Here is a 24,602-nt window from a genome sequence, read left to right as displayed (position 1 = left end):
AATAATGAATTCCTTATACCATGAAGCAGGCATACTAAACCATGGCCATAGAGTGGGGAAGTCTATACATGATAGCTAACATACTTTATAACAACATCAGGTAAAGCCTCATCACTGAGTTGCCATGCCTAATCTATCATTGCTTGGTAGGATAAAGAATGGTTCTTAAATTAATAACTGAAGATGGGTGTATATTCTATCTCACTAAGTAGACCCATTAAAAAGGGATATCATTTCATCTTCCCTGTGGGCCTTTAATAAAACCCATTGAAGTCACTACATTTAATGAGTTAAACTTAATAATAATGACAGCCGAACTCAGTTCAAAAGGAACATCAGTAATATTGGAGAACGACTGCCACAGTTCTTCAGATATGCACTAAAATATCTGGCTAGTGTGTTGCTAAATCATAAGCTATTTCTCCAAAGTAGTTGATGAATTAGTGTTTGTGCAACATTTCATTGCAAATCGGTGTGAGCATGATTCTGTACAACTGGTTACTGTGTAAAATAACTCCTCTGTCTCATTTGAGGTGGCCCAGTTAGATCCTAAATTCAAAATACGCACTGCAGGAAAAGTTTATGAATAAAAGATGCATTCAAAATATGTAAGTCAATGTACTTTCATTAAATATTACTCCCTCTATTTGTGGTAAGATTAGTATAGTCTGTGTTTGGCTTTGTATTTGTGGAGCTCTGTCAAATGCCATATATCAATAAAAAGGCCTTTCCATTGTTAATTTGAAAACCTGACTGATATACCTTTAGATGTTATGAACTGAAGCAGATAGATGTGCATTTTTACAAAAGGTTTTTGGATTATCAGATTAACAAAGAGCACTGGCCTGACTCTGAACATGGTCCAAGTATGAAAATGAATTAGGCAGGTTGAAAGTGTTGCTGTTCCCAGTACTGTATTTATATCATATTCCCATTCACCGTCATTTTAACCACAATCTCAACTTGAGACGGGGGCCCATAAAGGTCTTAACAGAGGCCTTCAAGTAAGTGTTTTGTGATTAGAGCCTTATTTAGTTAAAAGTCATGGGCTTTGACCAACATCAACTGTTGGGACTAAGGTTCCTCAGACGTTCTTCTAGCTCACTTGCAACTCCAACTAGATGTCAATTGGGCTTTAAAAAGTTAAGCTGTGACCTTTGAGACTTGGCTAAAATTATGGAGGTTCATTTTATGGGTTGATAGAGTCCTGAGTCATATAATTAGGTATCAATCTTGTCTTCATATATATTAACCACAGTTTGATATAAATAGAGGCATTTGAGTGGCTTTCAGATAAACACATGAATTTGCAGAAAATCTGAGATATGGTTCATGCATAAACAGAAGAGATTTAGTTTAATTTGGTACAGTGTTTGGCAGAGACTTTATAGGGCAAAGTACTTTTTATTCTGATGTACTCTTCTATGTTCTATTTTCATTGTTCCATGTAAATGGGTCTAGCTCAGGAAATCACTTGGTCAGCATGGAAGGCTTGGGCTATATACTTGACCACTGCTACACAGCAGTCAAGGATGCCTACCGTTCCGTCCCACAACCTCACTTCGGAAAATCGGACCATCAGGCCGTATTCCTCCTCGCGGCTTACAAACAGAAACTGAAGCGGGAGGTCACGGTGTCAGAAGTAGTGTTGCGTTGGACGGAGGAAATGAATGAGGTCCTCCATGACTGTTTCCGTGACTGCTTTGAATTGGTGGACTGGTTAGTATTCAAGGACTCTCCAGCTAACCTCGATGAGTATGCCTCAGCTGTCACGGACTTTATTTGGAAATGCACGGAGCACTGTGTGTCTCGCAAGATGATCCGGGTATTCCCTAACCGGAAATCTTGGATGAATTATGAGGTCAAGTGCACTTTGAAGACTAGAGCTGTGGCTTTTATGTCCGGGGATACCACTCACTAGGCGTGAACTCCGGAAAGCCAGTAAGGGTGCCAGGAGGCAATATCGAGCCAAGTTGGAAGCCCAGGCTAACCAGAGGGATGCCAGTAGACTATGGCAGGGTCTAAATGAGATTACTGGGCACAAAGAAAAGGCTGGGAATATCAATAACTGTGGCGCTTCTCTTCCTGACAAACTTAACGTATTCTACGCAAGATTCGAACAGAAGAGGAGCGTCCCGTTCCCTCCGGATGAACCGGACCTGGTGGCATCGAGATTCATCGTCACCGAGGAGGATGTTAGAAGGGCCTTCCTGAAGATAAATCCAAGGAAGGCGACGGGCCCAGATGGCGTCCCAGGACGGGTTCTCCGGGCCTGTGCAAGCGAGCTAGCTGGAGTGTTTGCTGACATCTTTAACTGCTTCTTGCTTCAGTCTTAGATCCCCTCATGTTTTAAGAAGGCAACGATAATCCCAGTGCCGAAGAAGAGCAAGGTGCCATGCCTGAATGACTATCGACCTGTGGCTCTGACATCAATTGCTATGAAGTACTTCGAGCGATTGGTTATGGCACACATCAACCTCAACCTACCAATCAACCTCAACACTTTGCAATTTGCCTACCGGAGCAACAGGTCAACGGCAGATGCCATCTCTCTGGCCCTACATTCCTCCTTAGAACACCTGGAGAATAAAGACGTATACGAAAGGCTCCTTTTCATTGACTACAGCTCTGCCTTTAATATCATCATTCCAAATAAACTAATTCCTAAGCTCCAGAACCTGGGCCTTAGCACTCAGATCTGCAGCTGGATCTTCAACTTCCTCACAGACAGGACCCAGGCTGTAAAAATAGGGGACAAGCTCTCCTCTACAATCACTCTGAGCACCAGTGCCCCACAAGGCTGTGTACTCAGCCCCTTGCTGTACTCACTGTACACCCATGATTGTGTAGCCAAGTTTCCATCAAACTCAATATATAAGTTTGCTGATGACACAACAATTGTAGGCCATATCTCAGGTAATGATGAGTTTGAGTACAGAGAGGAAATTAAGAACCTGGCGGCATGGTGCGAAGACAATAACCTATCCCTCAACGTCAACAAGACGAAGGAATTGGCTGTTGACTTCAGAAGGAGTAGCGGACCGCACGACCCAATTTACATCGGTGGTGCGCAAGTGGAACAGGTCAAAAGCTTTAAGTTCCTCAGGGTCAATATCACAAATGACCTGACTTGGTCCAACCAAGCAGAGTCCACTGCCAAGAAGGCCCACCAGCGCCTTTACTTCCTGAGGAAACTGAAGAAATTTGGCCTGTCCCCTAAAACCCTCACTAATTTTTATAGATGCACCGTAGAAAGCATTCTTCTAGGGTGCATCACAATCTGGTATGGAAGTTCTCTTGTCCAAGACCAGAAGAAGCTGCAGAAGATCGTGAACACGGCGCAGCACATCACACAAACCAATCTTCCGTCCTTGGACTCACTTTACACCGCACGCTGTCGGAGCAGTGCTGCCAGGATAACCAAGGGCACAATCCACCCAGCCAACAGACTTTTTGTCCCTCTTCAATCCGGGAGAAGGCTCAGGAGCTTGAAGACTCGTACAGCCAGATTTAGGAACAGCTTCTTTCCAACTGTGATAAGACTGCTGAATGGATCCTGACCAGGATCTGGGCCATACCCTCCAAATAACCAGAACTGCCTCTTGGTCTTTTTGCACTACCTTACTTTCCATTTTCCTATTTTCTATTTATGATTTATAATTTAACTTTTAATATTTACTATCAATTTGTAATCCAGGGAGCGGGAAGCACAGAATCAAGTATCGCTGTGATGATTGTACGTTCTGGTATCAATTGTTTGGTGACAATAAAGTATAAAGTATATAACTCTACGGACATAGAGAGTTCTATTTCCTAATATTCAAATAAATTCAAATAAATTTACATGAATTACTGTCAATACTACTCAATGATCATAAAATTTGAACATAAATTCATTATCCAGCAGAATAAATGCATATTTTATGTACTTCGTGCTGAAGTAGATATTTCAATTGATGAACAGTTTTCCTGGGTTATTTGGTGTCCTTTACTGCTTTCACTCCTGACCATTTACAAAACTGTGTTGCATTATGCAATCTCCAATAAATGCTCTTACTTCAAACAGTAACCCTGTTACATTGTATGATCTTTAGTGAGTCTTTTATTTACAAACTACTCACGGCTCCTCCAGATTAGCAACACCTTCTCACCTGGAAATGCTTTGTGTTCAAAGCTGAATCAGTGTAGATGATTAACATCTCATAGAGCAAATTCCTTAACGAAGAACTTTGAATAATTCATCAGTGTTATATCCTTCTCGCCACTTTCTGGAGATCTGAAGGAAGCATTAAAATGAGAGGTTGTTGTTCTGAATGAATATCCATAGTTGGTTCAAGCCAAAGCTTTTGATTGAAATATATAGTTCATGACAGGATCAAAAATAGACAATGTTTAAAACAAAGCTGTTTTAAATGAATTACGAAATTCACTATCAGCAACCCAAACATCACACCCCATTACTATGGATAACCTGAACCATTTTCTCCTGACAAATTTTGGTTTTCAGATTATGTATTACACATTGATGTAATGACTTTTCCATTCCAGCTTTGGGCTTAAATTGACATATAATACACATAATTATAAATCACTCGTTTCAGGGAAGCAGATGCCATTTAAAAGTTAAATACAAAATATCATCTGCTAATTTAACTTTACGTTTTGTGATGGAGAAATGAATGTGGTATTGAGGCAATATGCAAAGGCTCAGCATTTATTTCAGCTTCAGTGGTCTGAGAATGGAGTAAAAATTAAATTCATTCCCTCCTGATTAAATTCGCTCACTCCACATGCAGCCAAAGTTACATTTTTTCACCATTTTCAACTTCCCTCATTAATGTGGGAAACATAAAATTACAAAGAAATAGTTGAAATCCCCATGACTACCGTTAAAAAGGCTCCCCGTGTATAGATGTTTTCGCAAGGAATTAGGAACAATGTAAAGCAGAGATCGACTATTTTGGTGGATTAGTCCACACCAACAATTCTCATTTGCTGAGTCTTCTCTCATATTTACTAATCTAACCCTATTGCTATAATCCTCCAATCCTTCTCTCCTCATATGATTAATCTGTCTATAACATTTATACTATTTCCTCACACATGAATTACACTCTTTGGATTAGAAAAAATTCTTTTGAATTTCCTATTTGTTTCTTTGGTGACTATCTTACTGATCACTAGTTTAGATGCTTCTCAAAGGCAAAAACATTCTCTCTAACTGTATTTATGCAGAACCATGCATGATTTAAAAGAACTCTTGAAGGTCACATGCTTATTCTGTCCATCCTTTCCTCTTTGTATACGAGCAACACGGTAGTGCAGCCATGAGTGCAACACTATTACAGTTCCGAACGCCACAGTTCAGAGTTCAATTCCTGCATCCCCTGTACATTCCTCCTGTGTGCGTGTGAGTTTTTTCCAGGTGCTCTGGTTTCCTCCCACAGTCTGAAGACATACTGCTTAATAGGTTAAGTTGATCTTTTTAAATTGTCCTGTGATTATACCAGGAGTTAAACCGGGGGATTGCTGGGTGGCACAGCACAATGGGCTGGAAGGGACTTTTGCACTGTATCTCTAAATAAATAAACAAACAAACAAACAAATAAATAAATAGAAAGGTAGATAGATAGATAAGTAAATGTATGCATGTATGTATGTGTGTAAATATGTAAACAAATGTGTAAATCCTTCCAGTCTTCATCTTCCTAGTTTAAACTGACCTTTAACTTGATCCTTAGCTAAAATAATCTCTGACCTGCAGAAAATATCTCAAATAACCACTGGAGCAATTTGCACTATGTACATATCTTTACAGTGGCATGAAGCAGAGCAAGGAGTCTTTACCGCCAAGCACCCAGAATGCCTTGCCTGCTTCCCAGATCAATAATCCCCCTCTAATTATAGTAGTGATTAAGATTTGTTATGATCCATCAAAGGGTTGATCATCGAATTCATTCGAAACAGAAGTCAAAAGATTTTTGGATACCAAGGAATCAAATGATATGGGGCAAGTGGCTCAGATAGAACAGGGGTGCCCAACCTTCTTTGCACTGCGGACCAGTTTACTACTTACAATATTCTTGCGCACCGGCCGACACGGGGGGGGGGGGGGGGCGGGGCTGGTAGGGTTGCCAACGGACAAGAGTAGCAGTCAAATACATTGTTTACCCCGCGAAAGACTACAATAACCATGAAACCTTGCGCAGGCACCAGTGTGCATGCGTGACCTGCCGATTTCCACCCCCCCCCCCCCAAAAATCATTTTTGGTGATTCTGTTCAGGGGGGTGGGGGGTGTTAAGCACGACCGGAATATAGGTGATAAATGGCTAATACATTCAATTTCGTTTCTAAAAGGGTTTATCTAACAATTTAATATTAAACACACAGCGCATATTTTCCTCGTATGAATATAGTGTTAAGTCAATTATCGGGGAGGACAGGGGAGCTTGAAGTAAGCGTTGAACAAACTTCCAGTAGAAGTGTTAGAGGCAAGTTTGATATTATCATTTAAAGAAAAATTGGACAGGTATATGGACAGGAAAGGAATGGAGGGTTATGAGCTGAGTGCAGGTCGGTGGGACTAGGTGAGAGTAGCGTTCGGCACGGACTAGAAGGGCAGAGATGGTCTGTTTCTGTGCTGTAATTGTTATATGGTTATATAAGTCAGTTGGGGACCCCTGATATAAGTCCACTTATAAGTCAATGACATCATAACATTTTAAGTTACATTTGGATATTAAACACACAGCACGTATTTTCTCCGTATGAACATATAAAATCATTGCAACATACCAATATCGCTGAATCAGTGGGAGCCCTGGGCTTGTTTCCCTGCAACAAGACGGTGCCATCGAGGGGTGATGGGAGACAGCGATACTCGAAGGGGGTTCCTTATGTCCAGTCTATTCCACAACTTAGTTTTCATTGCATTCATTGCAGAGATATGTTGGAAATGGAAGCAACGTTTTCAGTGCTTTCATGGCTATCTCAGGATATTCAGCCTTGACTTTGAACCAGAATGCCGGCAGAGATGTTATGTCAAACATACTTTTCAGCCCGCCGTCATTTGCAAGCTCGAGGAGTTGATCTTCTTCCCGCGCTGACATGGATAACGCGTGGGTAATGACCTCATGTGCGTTCAAGTTCAACAGTGAGTGACAGGGAATGAAGAAAGGTGCAGCTGACTCATATCGCCAAATCATATCGTTTCCTCGCGGCCCGGTGGTTGGGAACCGCAGAAGAAGATTACTCAAGTTCTTGCTGAATGGTGGAACAAATCTGAAATGCTAAGTGGGCTACTCCTGCTGGTACCTCTTATAGAAACATAGAAAACCTACAGCTCAATACAGGCCCTTCGGCCCACAAAGCTGTGCCGAACATGTCCTTACTTTAGAAGTGACCTAGGGTTACCCATAAGCCCTCTAATTTTCTGAGCTCCATGTATCTGTCCAGGAGTCTCTTAAAAGACCCTTTTGATGTATTGTGAGTAGTTTTAGACCCTTATCAAAGAAAGGTTGTGCTGGCATCTACAGGGTCCAGGAGAGGTTCAGAAGAATGATCTCGGCAATGAAAAGGTTAATGCATAAGGAACATTTTACGGCTCTGGGCCTGAACTCACTAGGGTTTCAAAGAGTAAGGGGGACAATCTCATTGAAATTTATTAACGATTGAAAAGTCTATAAAGAGTGGATGTGGAGAGGATGTTTTCCATAATGTGAGAGTCTAGGACCAGAGGGTACAGCCTCAGATGAAAAGGATGTCCCTTTAGAACAGAGATGAGGGTGAATTTCTTTAGCCAAAGGATGGTGAATCTGTGGAATACATTGCCACAGACAGCTGTGGAGGCCAAGTCATTGGGCCAAAGTGGAGGTTAATAGGTTCTTTATTCGACAAAGGTTATGGGGAGAAAGGGGAGAATGGGGTTGAGAGGGATAATAAATCAGCCATGATGGAATAGTGAAGCAGACTCAATGGGAAGAATGGCTTCATTCTGCTTCTATAAATTATGGCCTTATGGTCTTCATACTAGATTACAAAATCACAATTTGCCATTCGAGTGCTGGATATTAAGATTTTTCAGCACCAGTTCTTGGGATTCTCTCTGCCTCTTGTTAAACATCAGAGCTGCTTCACCATATGTGACAACTGAGGGAGAAACTTTCTCAGATATTGGGCAAATGCCAGCTGATGTTGGACTCCCGCCATATCTGTTCAAGCAAGCATCTCTAAAACTGATTTAATTTTGGTTCAATCTACACACAATCCTTAGCCTGCAGCTATATGAGCAAAATCTTGCCTCCTAAATTTCACTTCATGTTTATTTAAGACTTCTCCACACTCATTGCATGTAAATAAGAAAGGTACAAATACTCTGATGGGATTATGCTACAGAAACCCCCTTACCACCATAGGTACTGGAACATTGATGAATAGATACACAGGCAGATTAAGGAAGAGTGTAATAGCAACAAGCTTGTTGTAGTGGGTGACTTTAACTTACCTGGTGTAGACTGGGACCTCCTTAGTGCAAGAGGTTTAGACAAGGTGGAATGTGTCAGCTGCAAACCCGAGGCTTTTTTAGGTCAATATGTAGATAGTGCAACAAGAAGAGGGGCTGTACTGGACTTGGTGTTGGGCAATGAGCATGGCCAGCTGATCAATGTTTCAGTGGGAGAACAGTGACATCAAGGATGTAGTCTTAAAAAACATTAAGGTAAATAAGTTCCCAGGGATATGCCTAGGTTATTGAAAGCAGCACGAGATGAGATTGCTAAACCCTTGACCAGTATCCTGATATCCTCACTAGCCACAGTCCCAGAGGACTGGCAGGTAGTTAATGTTGTTCTGTAATTCAAGAAGGGAAAGTGGGGAGAAATGCCATTTGATGCCATTGGTGGTAAATTTGTTGAGAATTGCCCATACTACTTTATCTACAAAATATCAGCTTGTCAAAGGCAGAGGAACTTTTCACGAATAATTAAAGGAAAACAGTTCCACAAACACAAGAAAATCTGCAGATGCTGGAAATCCAAGGCAAGACACGCAAAATGCTGAAGGATCTCTGCAGATTAGGCAGCATTTTATGGAAATTAATAACCACAGTCCTGATGAAGGGTCTCAGCCTGAAACATCAATTGTTTATTCATTTCCATAGGTGTTGCCTGCCCTGCTGATTCCCTCCAGTATTCTGGGTGTTTTGCTAAAGGAAAACAGTTGTTGGTCCTGGTTTTATAAAATATATATATATTTTAAATATTTCTTCAATTTTTCACCCTTCCCGTTTCCTCCCAGATGATTGACCTGGAAACCCATATGATATTTGTCTCTTCCCTCACCCCCTCCTTAACAAAGGCCCACCTGGGAGAAGTCACCAAGGGTATCTGTGCACACACCCATAAACACTCCATGGAAACTGGCTTCCAATCATTTATCATTCATCACATGACTCAGGGAGATGGTGTTGTCACATTGTTATCAAGCTTGATATCACCCATAGTCCAACACACCTCTCAGCCCAGAGGAGCTCCTTATGTCCATACAATCGGCAAGGTAACAGTGAAGCTCGCACCTAGAATTACATCCTGAGCCAATCGTCATGCCTGTACTGCATAAGACAACAACAGTAACCATCATAAGCAACGATTTAATTAATTCCACTTTTGCATGTTTAAAATGTTTTATTGGCTTCTTTGTACAAATGAAGTGGAGTTACATTGCATTGGCTCCTGTGCCTATTTGAAGTGGCAGGTAGTTGGCTGACTGAGTGTAAAACACTCATTGTCCAAGCAATAAGCACAGATTTCAACAAAAACAAAAAAATATTGTTCCTTGTTTCTCATCAGTTGTTGTGTTAAGCCATTGATGTCCAGGTGATTCTTTTCCACTGCTTTTCCATGCAGAAAGAATGCACTGTCTTGTTGCATATTACTTCTTTCGTCTGCAACTGCCACACCACAGTGATTCTTTGAGATTTCATTAGTCTTTGCTTGCGGCTTTTTTTCTGTCACCCCTGGTGATTTACTTGGTTTTACAAACTGCATCTCATTGTCTTGTTGGTTTTAATTCAAACCTCCTGCTGCATGACAAATCTTCTCCTTTCTCTCTAAGGTCAGGCAGGTTTCTCAGAACAATCTCTTGTGCCCCTTTGAGTCTGCAGTTACAACATAAGTCTGCCTCTGTGTATTTCTTCCAGTGTATTTGCGTGAAATTCAAAACTATTGGCAAGTTTTCACAATGCTCTTCTGCATTGATCACACAATTCATCAGTATCTTCCCTTCTTGTATTAAATTTATACCTTCTGAAGGGATTTTTCTCCACAGTTGACAAGATCCATAACATTGCCTCAATATTAATCAGGTGCTCTTTCCCCTCTATCTCAGTCCGTCTAAGTAAAATAAATTTCAAATGCTTTTACCTCTGTAATGGTACGAAATGTCACTATAGCGTGTTCCATCTTCTCCTCCAGTTCCACTAGTGCAATGTCATTCCGCTAAGCTAACTCAAATATCTTCCATTTCTTTGCAACATAGCTATCATGCATTTCCCAAAACCACTGTGATCACTTTTACACACTACGACCAGCTCCAAGAAATTCGGCAAATCCAAATGAGATTTGCTTTAAACAAATATTTCCATCCATCACCACATGTATTGATTTTATTATGAGCACAGCTGGGACTTTTTACAAATGAGAAATCAAATTTTCTTTCAAGTAAAATAAAGCAATTGCTTTAAAGAAAGGGGAGAAGAAATGTTACAGTCTGCTTTAATTTTGCTGCTTTCACAGGAACAGCTAAGAATGTAAATAAACAAACCTAGATGCCACTGAGGAATGTGGTAGAACAAAAGGATCTGGGCATACAGATCCATATTTCCTTGAAAGTGGCTTCACAGGTAGATAAGGGTCATCAAGAGAGCCTTTGGCACATTGGCCCTCATAAATCAAAGTACAGTACTGAGTATAAGAGTAGGAATGCTATGTTGAAGTTGTAGAAGACATTGGTGAGGCTTAATTGTGTATATTTTTGATCACTTACCTACAGGAAAAATATCAATAAGCTGGAAGGAGTTCAGAGAAAATTTATAATAATGTTGTTGGGACTTGAGGACCTGAGTTTAGCGAAAGGTTAAATAGCTGAAGATTTTATTCTCTTGAGCATAAGAGAATGAGGGGAGATCTTAAAGAGGCACACAAAATGATAAAGGGTAAGGATAGGGTAAATATCTGCAAGCGTTTTCCCCTGAGGTTGGATGAAACTAGAACTGGAGGTCATAGGATTATGAAAGATGAAATTCTTACAGAACGCACCCGGCCATGCCAGCCTCCAGAGTTTAGAGATTCCAGTTCTCCAGAGTCTGGCTAGCTTGCGTGGTCCCTTTAAAATTTTGACTAACTCCACTAGTTGGTGGCCATATTTTGGTGCCACGGTTTAGATATTTAAAGAGCACCTGAACTCAGGTTCGGTGCTCAAACATCAGCTCAATCTAGGTTTAGTCTGTCATTGCGTTTAGGATTTCTGTCTCATTTAGATTTTCATCTAGTCTTGTCAGGTTCTCATCTACCATCTAGTCAAGAATCCTGTTCTCTTCTCCGTCTCAAAATTGTTTCTCGATTCTCATCTCCAGCACTGGGCCTCTCATCACAGAAATACTTAAGGGGAATCTCAAAGTTCAGAGTAAATTTATTATCAGAAGTAGATATATGTCACAATATGGTATCCTGAGATTCATCTTTGAGGGAATTCACAGTAAATACAAAGAAAAACAATAGAATCAATAAAAAATTACACACAAAGACAGACAAACAACCAGTATGCAAAAGTCAGCAAATTCTACAAATGCAAAAAGAAAACAAAATAATACGTAGGTAAGTAATAAATAGTGTTGATTACGGGAGTTGTAGAGTCCTTGAGACTGAGTCCAGAGGTTGTAGAATCAGTTCTGTGTTAGGTTAATGAAGTTATCCACTCTGGTTCAGGAGCCTGTTGGCTGAGGGGTAATAATTGTTCCTGAACCTCGTGGTGTTGAACCTAAGGCTCCTGTACCTCCTTCCTGATGGCAGTAACAAGAAGAGGGCATGGCCTGGATGATGAGGGTCCTTGATGATGGATGCTGCTTTCCTGTGACAGCGCTCACTCAGTGGTGGGGAGGGTTTTAGCTGGGATGGACTGGGCTGTATCCACTATTTTTTTGTAGGCTTTTACATTCAAGGGTGATGCACCATCAATAACTCCAAAAGACTGGAAGTAGAGTAAATACTGAAAGGCTTTTATTCGCAGTAAAATATGACCTCCAGCATGCTGAGTGTCTGCCCCTGGACTGAGAGGAGGAGCCACAGGGGCAGTCAGCAGAGGAGCGTGTCCAGACAGTTAACCCAGTTACGACGTATATATATGGTTTACCACATTCACCCCTCCTTTTTTTTAAAAAAGAGTCCCGCGGGGTGAAGTAACTGACAATATTTAAAACAAGTATATTTACAGGTCAAGTCTATCAGGCGGTCGAGTCCGTCGCTGTGACCTACGTAGCACCAGTGGTGATTGCACTGGCGACGGCGGTTGTGCTGGCTCCGGCCTGACTTGAGGTGCCAGCTCGTTAGGCGTCAGTAATTTCTCGTGCGTGTGCATCACACCTGGTTTGGGAGTGTCATGTGGTGTCTGTGTAGGGCTTGGAGTGCGCGGTGTCTGGTGGGTATATATATCGGTGGATACGGGGTTAATAGTCACCACGGAGTGTTCAGGGTAGGGGCCCGGTGCTCCTGCGGGCGCCAAGTCGCGGATGGAGACTGTGTCCTCCCGCCCATCAGGTAAAACCACATAGGCATACTGGGGGTTCGCATGAAGTAAGTGAACCCTCTCGACCATCGGGGAGTATTTATTACTCCTCGCATGTTTCTGGAGCAGCACTGGCCCCGGGGACGTCAGCCAAGTTGGTAGGGTGCTCCCAGTGGTTGACTTTCTGGGAAATGAAAAGAGCCGCTCATGAGGGGTGGCATTGGTGGACGTGCATAACAGGGAGCGGATGGAGTGGAGTGCCTCGGGAAGGACCTCCTGCTAGCGGGAGACCGGCAGTCTCTTTGACCTGAGGGCTAAGAGTGTGGCCTTCCACACCATGGCATTCTCCTTCTCCACCTGTCCATTCCCCCGGGGATTATAGCTCGTGGCCCTACTAGTTGCAATACCCCTAGCCAGCAGGTATTGGCGCAGCTCGTCACTCATAAACGAGGACCCTCTGTCACTGTGGATGTAGTATGGGTATCCGAACAGAGTGAAGAGCTTGCGCAGAGCTTTTATAACTGACGTGGTAGTGGTGTCGGGGCAGGGGATGGAGAAGGGGAACCGCGAGTACTCGTCGATAATGTTAAGAAAGTACACATTGCGGTCGGTGGAGGGAAGGGGGCCCATAAAGTAAACACTTAGTCGCTCAAAGGGGCGGGTGGCCTTGATGAGTTGTGCCTTTTCGGGTCGGTAGAAGTGCGGTTTGCACTCTGCACAGATTTGGCAGTCCCTGGTCATCGTCCTGATTTCCTCAAGGGAGTAAGGCAGGTTCCGGGCTTTCACAAAGTGGAAAAGCCGGGTGACCCCTGGGTGGCAAAGATCTACATGTAGGGCATATAGCCAGTCGATCTGCGCGCTGGCGCACGTTCCCCAGGATAGGGCATCGGAGGGCTCGTTGAGCTTCCCAGGCCTGTACATGATGTCATAATTGTACGTGGAGAGTTCGATTCTCCACCTCAGAACTTTATCATGTTTGATTTTGCCCCGCTGTTGGTTACTAAACATGAATGCGACTGAGCGCTGGTCAATCAGCAGAGTGAACTTTTTGCCGGCGAGATAGTGCCTCCAGTGCCTAACAGCTTCCACTATGGCCTGGGCCTCTTCCTCCACCGCGGAGTGCCGAAGTTCAGGGCCTTGAAGGGTACGAAGACGAACGCCACCGGTCTTCCCGCCTGGTTGAGGGTAGCAGTCAGCGCGAAGTCGGAGGCGTCACCCTCTACTTGGAAGGGAATGGCCTCGTCCACCGCATGCATTGCTGCTTTGGCAATGTCCCCTTTAATGCAGCTGAAGGCCACGCGGGCCTCGGCTGAGAGGGGGAATGTGGTGGACTTGACCAGGGGGCGGGCCTTGTCTGCGTAGTTAGAGACTCATTGGGCGTAGTATGAAAAGAAGCCCAGGCACCTTTTGAGGGCTCTGAGGGTGTTATGAAGAGAGAGTTCCAACAGGGGGTGCATACAGTCGGGGTCAGGGCCAATGACTCCATTCTCCACAACACACCCGAGGAAGCAAGTCGGGTGGTTCTGAACACACACTTGTCCTTGTTATAGGTGGGATTGAAAGCTTTGGCCACTTGGAGAAATTTTTGGAGGTTGTTGTCGTGATCCTGCCGGTCGTGACCGCAGATGGTGATGTTATCCAGATATAGGAACGTGGCCTTCAGTTGGCACTGGTCCACCATCCGGTCCATTGCCCTCTGGAAGACAGATACGCCATTCGTGACACCGAAGGGGACGCACAGGAAGTGATAAAGCCTGCCGTCCGCCTCGAAGGCGGTGTAAGGGTGGTCCTCCCGGTGGATGAGGAGCTGATGGTAAGCGGATTTTAGGTCTATGGTTGAGTACACCTTGTACTGTACTATCTGATTGACCATATCCGCGATGCAGGGTAGAGGGTACGCATCGAGCTGCATGAACCTATTGAAGGTCTGGCTATAGTCCACAATCATCCTATTCTTCTCCCCGTTCCGAACAATGACCACCTGCGCCCTCCAAGGACTTGTGCTTGCCTCAAAGACCCCCTCCCTGAGCAGCCGCTGCACCTCCGACTTAACGAAAGCTCTGTCCCCTGCGCTGTACCTCCTGCTTTTAGTTGCCACAGGTTTACAGTTGGGGGTCAGGTTGGCGAACAGCGGTGGTGGAGGGATCTTGAGGGTGGAGAGGCCACAAGTGGTGTCGGTAGTGCGGCAGTTGGCATGGTGCTGGGTGGGATGTGCAGGTCAGTGTGTGTGTGGGTGGTCAGTAGCGGGGTATGTGACGTATCCCTACAAAACTGGGGATTTATGACAGTGATTGGTGGGAGGGGCCCGTCATACTCCATTGTCACGCTTTTCAGGTGGCTCTGGAAGTGGAGCCCCAATAGCACGGGGGCACACAGTTGAGGCATAACCAGTAATGTAAAGTCTCGATATTCTGTGCCCTGAACCATTAGCGTCGCTACACAACCCCCCCGGATGTCTGTTGTATGTGACCCGCAAGCCATGGCGACCCTCTGACTTACCAGCCGTATCGCGAGTCCACAACGCTGCACCGTGTCTGGGTGGATAAAGCTCTCCGTGCTGCCTGTGTCAACCAGGCAGCTTGTCCTGTGCCCCTCCACCAGGATGTCCATCATTGACCCCGCGAGCTGGTGGGGAGCGCTTTGGCCGAGGGTCACGGAGGCCAGGGTTGGGTCGCTGTCTTGGTCCGGCGCGGTGGGGTGCCCCATGAGCACCCGTTGGTCGCAGGCCATTGGAGGTGGCGCCGACCAACATGGCCGCCCCCATGTCTCGCACGTGGTGGCGACGTGCAGGGAAGATGGCGGCAGGCAAGATGACAACCCCCATGTCTCGCACGCGGCGCTGTTCGATCCCGCTCGCGGTTTGGACTTACAGACCTTGGCGAAGTGGCCCTTCTTTCCGCAGCCGCAGCAGGTAGCTCCTCGGGCCAGGCAGCATTTCCGGGGGTGCTTCTCGAGTCCGCAGAAGTAGCACTTCGCGGACTCACGACTGGCAGCAGCCGAGGTCGATTCGCCGGCGGGTTGTGGGTCTGCGGCTCCCACGGGGTCATCAGGGGATCACATGCCTGGAGAGCCTCAGAGTTGTGCAGAGCGGCCTCCAGTGTGTCGGCCAGCTCAATCGCCGAACATAAGGTAAGATCAGCTTCTTCCAGCAGCTGCTGGTGCACATACACCGACCTGGTCCCCGTGACGAAGGCATCTCTCACTAGGAGCTCCACATGCTGTTCTGCCGTCAGCCCCTAGCAGCCGCAGGTCCGCACGAGTGTCTGTAGTGCCCGGACAAACTCAGCACTCGATTTCCCGGGCCACTGGTGGCATGTCGCTAAGTGTTGCCGTGCATAGACGGTGTTTACCGGCCACAGGTATTGTCCTTTCAGTGCGCTCATCGCGCCGTTGTAGCTCGGCTGGTCTCTGATCGTCGAGTAGACCCGTGGACTGACCCTGGAAAGGAGAACTCTGTGCTTCGCTGTGGAGTCAGTCACTTCAATCGCCTCTAGGTATGATTTGAAGCAAGCCGGCCAGAGTTCAAAAGCATTTCCAGCTTCAGGTGTTTGCAGGTCGAGGTCTAACTTGTTGGGTCTCAGAGAGCGTTCCATGCTTTAAAATTACTGCGAATAAAATTGATGCACCATCAATAACTCCAAAAGACTGGAAGTAGAGTAAATACTGAAAGGCTTTTATTTGCAGTAAAATGTGACCTCCAGCATGTTGAGTGTCTGACCCTGGACCGAGAGGAGGAGCCAAGGCCCAATCGCCTTTATTCAGGGATCTGTGGGAGGGGCCACAGGGGCAGTCAGCAGAGGGGCGTGTCCAGACAGGTAACCCAGTCACAACATTATATGGTTTACCACAAAGGGCATTAGTGTTTCCATACCAGGCTGTGAAGCAATCAGTCAACATATTCTCCGCCGTACATCTATAGGAGTTTGTCAAAGTTTTAGGTCCATGCTGAATCTTCACAAACTTCTAAGAAAGCAGAAGCAGCGCCGTGCTTTCTTTGTAATGTCACTTATGTGCTGGACCCAGAAAGGATCCTTTAATTTAATGTTACTGACTCTCTCCATCTCTGATGCCCTGATGTGGACTGGCTCATGGACCTCCAGTTTACTCCTCCTCTAATCAATAAACAGCGCCTCGATTTTTCCGACATCGAGTGCGAGGTTTTTGCCGCATCATTCAGCCAGGTTTTCAGCCTCCTTCCTATCTGCCGGTTTGTCACCACCTTTCAGCCAACAACACTGGGGTTGCTAGCAAACTTTAACATGGCACTGGAGCTGTACTTCAACTCACAGTCATAAGTTTAAAGTGAGTAGAGCAGGGAGCGAACCTGGGGGGAAACTACTGCACTCAGAGAGCGGTGAGAATGTGGAACGAGTTGCTGGCGGACGTGGTAGATGTGGATTCGGTGCAACATTGAAGAGTTTAGACGAGTACATGGAGAGGTATATGGAGGGTTATGGTCTGGGTGTGGGGAGCTGGGTCTAGGCAGAAAAACAGGTTGGCATGGAGGACATGGGCTGACGGGCCTGTTTCTACACTGTGGTGCTCTATGATTCTAAGTACAAAGTGAACATCAAAAATCTTCAGATGCTGTCCATCTGAATTAAAAATAGAAAATGCTGGAACATTCAGCAAGACAGGCAGAATTCCTGAAAAGAGGAAGTTAACAATTCAGTTTGCTGATGAAGGTTCTTTGACGTGTTCTCTTTCCACACAGCTGCCTTACCTGCTGAGTGTCTCACGCATCCTCTGTTTTAATCGCCATGTTACCTCTCTGATGACTGAAATGGTGTTAATTGAAAACGTGCATTTCAGGATTACATTGCCAGGGTTGAAGGAAGTGGTTTTGAAATGGAAAGAGAAAGGCAAGTTAGCTCCAGAAAGCTGAGGAGTTCAGGGCAGCATCGCATTGAACCAGGAACTCTGGGGGCTGGCAATGCTGTTTGCAGACAGGCGTACTCCACACAACCAACCCCTCATGCAGAAAAGGCAGTACGTGTCAACAGTGCACGATATAATTGCTGGCATGGCTTCCAAAGATCTGTTTTGTGAAAGCTTTTGTTTCCTAATAAATTAAAATGAACATGGCAGCCTTCCCCTAACCTGCACACCTGCTAACCTGCAAACAGATCCTGCCCGAACCCAGGGCAGCATAGGGCTTGTCATTACCACAGGAGTCTGAACAAATGCTCTGAGGTTAGACCCCCAAGTTATTTTCATTCCTAATGAGGTACAAGGCTCTGGATTTCAATTGATTCAGTGACATTAAATACTCGACTAATTGTCTTCAGTTTTTACTACCAATACTCTTCCAACACCATCCATTATCTTCAAACCATTCCACTGTTTTGGAAAGTTACATGTCAGAAAGCAAAACTAAATACACAGCCATTGTATCAAATTACTTTAAACTGGAGGTTGTAAGGATGGGAACTGATTATTTCACTCTTGGATTGTGTATCCAGGGATTTTTGAAAATAATCAAGGAATCATAAGCTGCTATCAATAGAGCCATGAACAGGGGGTGAAGGGGACAGGGGTTACAGATCAGTTGTTTGCTAAATACCACAATCTATCACTGATGTGACAGGTGGAAATTAGCAGCTAATTTCATCACGAGGGGGATGGTCAGATTAAAGGTAGATATTTCCCGAACATTATATATTGATTGAGATGGCATATTGGTGCCTCTCACAGAGCTGCTACACAGTTACAACAACCCAGTTCAATCATGACGTCCTGTGCTGTCTGTGCAGGGTTTATACAATCCTCTGTGACCATATGGGTTTCCTCCGGGTGCTCCAGCTTCCTCCTGTATCCCAACGACCTCCAGACTGGTAGGTTAATCAATCACTGTAAATTGTCCTGAGTGGGGAAGAGTCTGGGGGGAATTGATGAGGATGTGGGGGGAAGCAAACAGGATTGTTGTAGGATTATCGTAAATGGGTAGTTGATGATTGACATACACACAGTGAGCCAAAGGAACTATTTAAATGCTGCCTGACCATGAATTTCAGAACTGATCATACAGCACTGTGGTAGGATTGGGGAGAGACCTGATGACTGGAATTTGGCAGCAGATTCCTTATATCACCTAGTCAGTGAAGAAGGAAGAACCCAGATGATGCCTGATCAGACCTGCATAGGCCCCCCAGGCTAACCCTGCAGTGACTCATACCCATAGTGATTCCCACAGACCGGGCCATGCTGAAGGTGTCTGCCAAGGTTCATTCACAAGGCAGAACAGGATGATGAGGCAAAGAGTCATCCGTCAACAGAACCCAAGATCCACCCAAGAAGTGTCAGGACAGTCTTTAACAATCAACATTTAAAAATAATATTTTAAAATGATAAAATAATCAGTGTAGTTGAAGTATATTACACTTCTTTAAAACTAATTAAAATAAATAAAAGGTGGAATATTAGAAAAGGCAGCACAGATCTTGAAGTGTTTTTATTTTTGAGAAGTTCAGAGATCTACTCTAATTAAAGCAACAGTTTGAACATCAGCTAAGCTGCTATAAAAGTGAGAGACCAGACCACATACAGGGTGTGTATGACGACCCCCGCCCCACCAGTACAATCCAGAATTGCTGCTACACCCTATTGAGTACATCGGAGTCTCACCAATCCCAGTCCCCTCTCTGCTGATCACAGCTCCAAACTCATCACTTATCACATCAATGACTGCCCTCCCCACCTTTCCCATCGGGGTTCCAGACCATTCCCTCACCTGCCCTCTCACCACCATTACCCACAATCAAGTTTATTTGTCTAACTACACTGCAATTCCTCTGCAAGTGCCCTCTCTGTCCTCTATTCTATTTTCTTTCCACTGCCCCGATATGATACAGTATGTGTGGGATGATCTGTATGAATGGCACACAAGACAAAAACTTTTCACTGTATCTCAGTGCGGGGGGTAATAATGATCCAATTTATTTTCCAAGATTGATGGGTTTTTTTTTGCCTGGTCTATAGTGCCCACACATGAATAGGAATGGTATAGTGCATGGCACCAACTTGCTGAAGTTTCTTCACCTCATCCAGTACCCTTCCTATCTGAGAAGGGTGAGAGCAGCTCATCGGCATCTGCACCTCTCCAAATGTATCCTTCTTCATCTAAAAGAGTCCCTCAGAGTTGACTATGATTTGCTTCCACTTCAGTTGTGTGGAATGGAGACAAAAACTTTTACACCAAGGACAGAATCTCTGATAAGGGGGTCTTCAAAATGCTATTCTCTTCAATTGTGGAACAGATCATATGGCAAAGGAGCAGAATTAGACCTTTTGGCCCATCGAGTCTGCTCCACCATTTCCTAATGGCTGATACAATTTTCCTCTCAGCCTCAGTCTCCTGCCTTCTCCCCTTATCCCTTCATTCTCTGACCAATCAAAAATCCATGAACCTCTTACTTGGCTTTCACAGCTGCCTGTGGCAAAGAATTTCATAGATTCACGACTCACTGGCTAAAGAAATTCCTCCTCATCTCTGTTCTAAAAAGACACCCCTCTATTCTGAGCCTGTCCTCTGGTCTTAGTCTCTCCCACCATAAGAAATATCCTCTCCACATCCACCCTATCAAGAATGTCTCACCATCCTTGACAACTTCTTTCTATTCCTGACCTCTGAATGTAGATTCCTTAAAAGGTTTGAGATTATCTCAGAGTAGTATGTGCGTGTGTTGCTGCGTATGTTCTATGGCCAAATCAATGGTGGTGGTGGAGCAGATGAGGTGGTGGTTGATTCAGCAGACATTAATAGGTGATGCAAGCTCCCTTACAGCTTACAGTCTCTCACTTAGAGGTTGTTATCAGCCAGTGCCAGATCAGGAGTGCAGGGTTTTGTACCTGTCTCCTTACTGAAACCGAATACTGGTTATGACAGTTCAAGCTCTAATTATTTTGATCAGGAACAGGACACAATTGAGGTTTGTGTTCTCCACTTCTTCTTTTCCACCTGCACTTTTCTGGAGGCTTGCTGACTTTATGATCCTGTCTACGAAGGGCCACTGTCTCCCTCTGGGATACGGACCAAGGTTTTAGTAAGTTTTAGAAATCTGCCCTTACATCATCGGGAGACAACGGAGGTAGCTTATTGGCTCTGTGTTAGAAGTGGAACTGTCATGAAACGTTATTTGATTCCATAGAGAGAGTTGCTGAGACACCTAATTGCCATGTTCTTCGCAGCAAAACCCATCCCATCAAGTTATAGGGCATTCCTCTTCAGATAAGCCCATTCAGTGGAGGTGTACACACCACCTCATTCAGAGAGCTGCCTGATTCATACCTATCATGTCACACTTTTGTAGTATTTTCTAGGTTCACAAATCTTTTGTTAGTCCTGGGTTTAGTGTGTATGGGCAATGGAATGACTATAGATGGACACAAAGGGCAGCACGGATGTGATGGGCTGAAGCCCCTGTTTCTGGACACTATGAATCTATGGATGCTCTAAGTGCTGGAACAATGTATCCAATATCACATGAGTGTACTCACTGCCAGGTTGTCAGAAAAAATTAAAGGCAGCCATTAAATGCCAACAATGCCCATCTCCCAGAAGAAAATAGAAATTAAACCCATAGTTGGATGACTGCACAAAGGAGAATCTCAGACCTTCTCAATGTGGAATTCAGTTCTATCGAGAAGATCAGAAAAGCAAAAAGAAAATTGAATGGTAACTTAAAACATGGAATGAAGTTTGGCTTTTAAAGATATGAATATTAAAAAAGAACATGAAATTGCAAGTGTTTGAATGGATTCTTTATTTATGTCATCAGAGTGAAACCATACCACTTCTGGGCAGGAGCCAGTGAGAGTTTGAGGGGACTGGTTTTGAGGCCTGTGTGGGGTGCCTGATATGCAAGGGTTGGTGAAGTGCAACAGGAGCACTCCAGTTCTCTGCCTCTGCTGGCCACCCAGTTCATTCAGATCTCAGAAAAATAAATCCTCGGTGCTGAACCTCATCAACTGCTGAGCAGGAGGATCCAGTTTTGAATTTTATTCCCTTGTAGTCTTCAAAAAATGTTGAATTATATAATCAGGCCATTCAATAGGCCTGTGAAATCTCTTTTAAACAGCTATCCTAATTAGTCCCACTTATTCCATAGTCCTGCAAATTCATTCATTTTAAGTGCTTACTCAGTTCTTTTTAGAAAGTTACTGTTAAATTTATTCCATCATCTCTTCAGGCAGTCTATTCTAAACCATAATTCGCTATGCAAAAAAAAAATCAATTTCTTCTTTTACTATTTTCTTAAAAATATAATTAATATTTATGAAAGCTGTAAATATAAAGCAGTTTACTGAGGATCAAAGAATGTATATTTATCTAGCAGTTTCAAATAACCTCCAGACAACCCTAAATCCATTATTACCAATTAAGGGTTCTGAAGTGTGGTTTTTGTTGCAAGATAGGATAGGAATGTAATTGTGACATAAGAAGCTAAAAGCTGCATACCAATTAGTTTAGCAGGAATAAGGAATATGCTCAGAAGAGTTTATTGAGGAAAATAAACAGGATTCAAGACAATTTGGCTTTCTAAACTGAATACAAAGGAGTGAAAGGCAGAGGTGAGTGGCCAAACAGACATATTTTCTTGGCTTCACAATGCTTATCCGTCCAATCTTTGGTTCCATTGACCACAATAGATCTGAGTGCATCATATCTTGTAAAATCAATTTTACCAGGTCTGGCCATCCTCCTCATCCCCTCACTTCTAATTCTATTTCAATGACTAGAATTAATTATTTGTTCAGTGGACCATTAACAATTACCGGGGGAGAAGCATAGAAAGGTCCTGTTCAGCATTATCCCATGACTGAGTTCTTGTTATTCAGCTGAGATTTAGGTGAACCAACACAGGGAAGGCAGCTCTTCTTTGATAATGGGTCTTTGATTACTACCTCAGACTAATGATTAGCTAAGCCATTAAATAAACATCTTTAAATGTCCCCTAATATTGAAAAGCTAAAATTTAAAATAAATTTAACATTAAAATATAACAAAATGTTCAAATTAAGCTGCTTCACTCTTGCTAAGAGAGAACTGCATGCTTTTCTGGTAGTTCAGTTTTCTAGTCTCTTGTAACAGAATATTGGAGTGAATTTTTCGATGAAATTGGAAACATAAAAAGATTTAATAATTAGTGGAAAATTAGTACATTAAAATTAGCAATGTAAGTGGTCGGAAATTGCTTAGACAGTGTTAATGTCCCCTTCCATATTATTGAGTCCTGCTCTGTTTGCTTTGTATTTGTACACCTCAGGGAAGTTATATAATAGGGTCCAGCTCGAACTGGTTCTCAAAGGTGCTATTCATCCTTAAAAGTAGTGGTCATCCATTTGCTGAAAAATATCATATCTATGAATCACCTACGTGCCCAATGCTGAAGAGTTGCCTTCAAGATACAAGCAGTTTGCTTGCACGTTCTCCCCATGACTACGTGGGTTTCTGCTGGGTGCTTTGGTTTCCTCTCACAGGTTAGTAGATTAAATGGTCATTGTAAAATATGCTGTGACTAGATTAATGTTAAATAGGTGGGTTGCTGAGTGTTGCGGCTCATTGAACTAGATGGGCCCGTTCCACCCTGTATATCTAAATAAATAAATAAATAAATGGATGAATGAATGCATTCAGTCAATGAAAGCTGTCAGCAGAATTCTCACTGAAACCTTTGGAATGGCTGCATAACTTGCCGGGACATTATAAATGCTGTACAACTGCCTTAAGATGTCGTGATTCTCCAGTAGGAACGTCTTTTCCTGTTGAATTAGGAGGAGTATAAAGGCAGGAATCAACTGTTATTGATATTTACTGATGTGCGTCCGTCAAACAGAAGGCTGGTCATTATATATGCTGCCCTTATGGCTGTTCTCTAATGACGCTCTGCATCTTCTACTTCATATGTTTATCCATTCTAGCCTTGGCAATGATCTATGACTGATGACCTTAAGAATATCTGAATGCAGACCTAATTATTTACTTACATGTGCGGTGGGTGAGGTTGAGGAATTGTGAATTATTTTAGCTCCTTCTTCTCTTTGCACCAAGTTTTTTTGCTGTTAAATGAGGAGGCATTCTGGCTATCCTCCAAACCACTTAGGCAGCACTGATAAAAGCCACCAGAGGATTCATGTTCATAACACAATGGAAAAAGCTGAAGAAGCAGAAATTCTAAAAAGATTGCTGAAGATTCCAGAGTTGGAACCACTACTACTACTACTACTACTACTACTACAGCGACTCAGGCCTAGGGGGCCGGCGTCGGGCACGATGACGGACTCTCCACTTCTCCCTCTCCCTCATCAATGTGTTCAGTTCATCTACATTAGCTGCGCCGCTGTCTTCTAGGAGCGTGTTGACCATAGTCTTGGGAGGGGGCCCAGGGTTCACCCTCCCATGCTTGGGCTCCCATATGATGACTAGGCTGGCAGGTAGCTCGGGGTGGCGTAGACAGTGCCCCGCTAGTTGTAGTCTTCTCGCCTCGATTTTAGTGGTGAGCATCACAGTAGGTTGTCATAGACTTTGACGTTCGTCATGTGCTGTTGCCAACTCACGTCAAGAGCCATCCAGAGCATTCGTGTATAGCAACCATCTAGAGACTTTCGCATAGTCTTGGTGAGTGTCCAGAGTTGGAAGCTAAAAAGTATTTTGCAGAAGGCACAAATACCAAGTGCTTAAATGTGTCGGCATGCAAATGCTACACTGAACAAAATAAGTAGCTTCCAAATTCAGCTTACCTTGAAGAAACAAGTGAAGTCTGTAAATCAGTCAAGCAGCTATTAGCTGGGTAAATAGAGGTCAAATGGCAGGCAAATATTGAGA

General features: G+C 43.9%; 1 protein-coding gene across 9 annotated transcripts in view; it reads left to right on the top strand.

Moving 5' to 3' along the window:
- Window positions 1-24,602, top strand: part of LOC140200156 (gamma-sarcoglycan-like) — a 630,311-nt gene that overhangs the window by 497,453 nt on the left and 108,256 nt on the right. The gene's annotated exons all lie outside the window — the stretch shown is intronic.

Source organism: Mobula birostris, chromosome 7 (genome assembly GCF_030028105.1).
Source record: "Mobula birostris isolate sMobBir1 chromosome 7, sMobBir1.hap1, whole genome shotgun sequence".
NCBI classification, from domain to species: domain Eukaryota; kingdom Metazoa; phylum Chordata; class Chondrichthyes; order Myliobatiformes; family Myliobatidae; genus Mobula; species Mobula birostris.
This window is presented reverse-complemented; position numbering and strand designations above follow the sequence as displayed.